We start from the raw sequence: 3,935 nt of genomic DNA on the forward strand, positions 1-3,935 counted from the left end.
TTTACTCACCAATTACTCACCAATTTACTCACCAATTACTCACCAATTACTCACCAATTACTCACCAATTACTCACCACTCACCACTCGCCTACCACGTAAACACTCACCAATTTACTCACCAATTACTCACCAATTACTCACCAATTACTCACCACTCACCACGTAAACACTCACCAATTACTCACCAATTACTCACCAATTACTCACCAATTACTCACCAATTTACTCACCACTCACTCACCAATTACTCACCAATTACTCACCACCTACTCACCACTCACTCACCAATTACTCACCACGTAAACACTCACCAAATTACTCACCAATTACTCACCAATTACTCACCAATTACTCACAATTACTCACCACTCACCACTCACCACGTAAACACTCACCACTCACTCACCAATTACTCACCACTCACCACTCGCCTACCACGTAAACACTCACCAATTACTCACCAATTACTCACCAATTACTCACCAATTACTCACCAATTACTCACCAATTACTCACCAATTACTCACCAATTACTCACCACTCGCCTACCACGTAAACACTCACCAATTTACTCACCATTTACTCACCAATTTACTCACCAATTACTCACCAATTACTCACCACGTAAACACTCACCAAATTACTCACCAATTACTCACCAATTACTCACCACTCACCACGTAAACACTCACCAATTTACTCACCAATTTACTCACCAATTTACTCACCAATTACTCACCAATTACTCACCACTCACCACGTAAAACACTCACCAAATTACTCACCAATTACTCACCACTCACCACGTAAACACTCACCAATTTACTCACCAATACTCACCAATTACTCACCACTCACCACGTAAACACTCACCAAATTACTCACCAAATTTACTCACCAATTACTCACCAATTACTCACCAATTACTCACCACCACTCACCAATTACTCACCACTCACTCACCAATTTACTCACCAATTTACTCACCACTCACCACGTAAACACTCACCAATTACTCACCAATTTACTCACCAATACTCACCAATTACTCACCAATTACTCACCACTCACCACGTAAACACTCACCACCTACTCACCAATACTCACCAATTACTCACCAAATACTCACACCAATTACTCACCAATTACCTCACCCACTCACCAAATTACTCACCACTCACCACGTAAACACTCACCAATTTACTCACCAATTACTCACCAATTACTCACCACTCACCACGTAAACACTCACCAAATTACTCACCAATTACTCACCAATTACTCACCAATTACTCACCACCTACTCACCACCTACTCACCAATTACTCACCACTCACTCACCAATTTACTCACCAATTTACTCACCACTCACCACGTAAACACTCACCAATTACTCACCAATTTACTCACCAATACTCACCAATTACTCACCAATTACTCACCACTCACCACGTAAACACTCACCACCTACTCACCAATTACTCACCAATTACTCACCAATACTCACCAATTACTCACCAATTACTCACCAATTACTCACCAATTACTCACCACTCACCACTCGCCTACCACGTAAACACTCACCAATTTACTCACCAATTACTCACCAATTACTCACCAATACTCACCAATTACTCACCAATTACTCACCAATTACTCACCACTCACCACGTAAACACTCACCAATTTACTCACCAATTACTCACCACTCACCACGTAAACACTCACCAATTTACTCACCAATTACTCACCAATTACTCACCACTCACCACGTAAACACTCACCAAATTACTCACCAATTTACTCACCAATTACTCACCAATTACTCACCAATTACTCACCACCTACTCACCACCTACTCACCAATTACTCACCACTCACTCACCAATTTACTCACCAATTTACTCACCACTCACCACGTAAACACTCACCAATTACTCACCAATTTACTCACCAATACTCACCAATTACTCACCAATTACTCACCACTCACCACGTAAACACTCACCACCTACTCACCAATTACTCACCAATCACTCACCAATACTCACCAATTACTCACCAATTACTCACCAATTACTCACCAATTACTCACCACTCACCACTCGCCTACCACGTAAACACTCACCAATTTACTCACCAATTACTCACCAATTACTCACCAATACTCACCAATTACTCACCAATTACTCACCAATTACTCACCACTCACCACGTAAACACTCACCACCTACTCACCAATTACTCACCAATTACTCACCACCTAATCACCAATTACTCACCAATTACTCACCACTTACTCACCAATTTACTCACCACCTACTCACCACTCACCACGTAAACACTCACCACTCACTCACCAATTACTCACCACTCACCACGTAAACACTCACCAATTACTCACCACTCACCACGTAAACACTCACCAAATTACTCACCAATTACTCACCAATTACTCACCAATTACTCACCACTCACCACTCGCCTACCACGTAAACACTCACCAATTACTCACCAATTACTCACCACTCACCACTCGCCTACCACGTAAACACTCACCAAATTACTCACCAATTACTCACCAATTACTCACCAATTACTCACCACTCACCACGTAAACACTCGCCTACCACGTAAAACACTCACCAATTTACTCACCAATTACTCACCACTCACTCACCAATTACTCACCACCTACTCACCAATTACTCACCAATACTCACCAATTACTCACCACTCACCACGTAAACACTCACCACCTACTCACCACTCACTCACCAATTACTCACCAATTACTCACCACTCACCACGTAAACACTCACCACCTACTCACCAATTACTCACCACTCACCACGTAAACACTCACCAATTTACTCACCAATTACTCACCAATTACTCACCAATACTCACCACTCACCACTCACCACGTAAACACTCACCACCTACTCACCAGTAAACACTCACCACCTACTCACCAATTACTCACCAATTACTCACCACCTACTCACCAATTACTCACCAATTACTCACCACCTACTCACCAATTACTCACCAATTACTCACCACCTACTCACCAATTACTCACCAATTACTCACCACTCACCACTCGCCTACCACGTAAACACTCACCAATTACTCACCAATTACTCACCAATTACTCACCAATTACTCACCAATGACTCACCACTCACCACGTAAACACTCACCACCTACTCACCAATTACTCACCACCTACTCACCACTCACTCACCAATTACTCACCACTCACCAATTACTCACCACTCACTCACCAATTACTCACCACTCACCACTCGCCTACCACGTAAACACTCACCACCTACTCACCACTTACTCACCAATTACTCACCAATTACTCACCAATTACTCACCAATTACTCACCAATTTACTCACCAATTACTCACCAATTTACTCACCAATTACTCACCAATTTACTCACCAATTTACTCACCATCTACTCACCAATTACTCACCAATTTACTCACCAATTTACTCACCAATTACTCACTACTGCCTACCACGTAAACTCACCACCTACTCACCCACCCACTCACCCACCCACTCACTCACTCACCCACCCACCCACTCACCACCCACCCACTCACCCACTCACCCACTCACCCACCCACTCACCCACCCACTCACCCACTCACCCACCCACTCACCCACTCACCCACTCACCCACCCACTCACCCACTCCACCCACTCACCCACCCACCCACTCACCCACTCACCCACTCACCCACCCACTCACTCACCCACCCACTCACCCACTCACCCACTCACCCACCCACTCACCCACTCACTCACCCACTCACCCACTCACCCACCCACTCACCCACTCACCCACTCACCCACTCACCCACCCACTCACCCACTCACCCACTCACCCACCCACCCACTCACCCACCCAC

The 3,935-nt window shown here is 44.4% G+C and overlaps 1 long non-coding RNA gene across 2 annotated transcripts; it reads right to left on the minus strand.

The window, feature by feature from the left end:
- Positions 1–1,163: 1,163 nt before the first annotated feature.
- Positions 1,164–3,628, minus strand: LOC142907480 (uncharacterized). 2 transcript variants are annotated; one of them, XR_012931033.1, is made up of 3 exons: positions 3,069–3,628; positions 1,915–2,944; positions 1,164–1,857 (listed from the first exon to the last, which is right to left on the minus strand). It is a non-coding gene; the product is annotated as an uncharacterized LOC142907480 (long non-coding RNA). The 2 variants fall into 2 exon arrangements; XR_012931034.1 differs by having other exon boundaries at positions 1,164–1,604; positions 1,725–2,944; positions 3,069–3,626.
- Positions 3,629–3,935: the final 307 nt, after the last annotated feature.

The sequence above is a fragment of the Petromyzon marinus genome, chromosome 79, assembly GCF_048934315.1.
Source record: "Petromyzon marinus isolate PM22_M1 ecotype Great Lakes invasive population chromosome 79, UKy_Petmar_22M1.pri1.0, whole genome shotgun sequence".
NCBI classification, from domain to species: domain Eukaryota; kingdom Metazoa; phylum Chordata; class Hyperoartia; order Petromyzontiformes; family Petromyzontidae; genus Petromyzon; species Petromyzon marinus.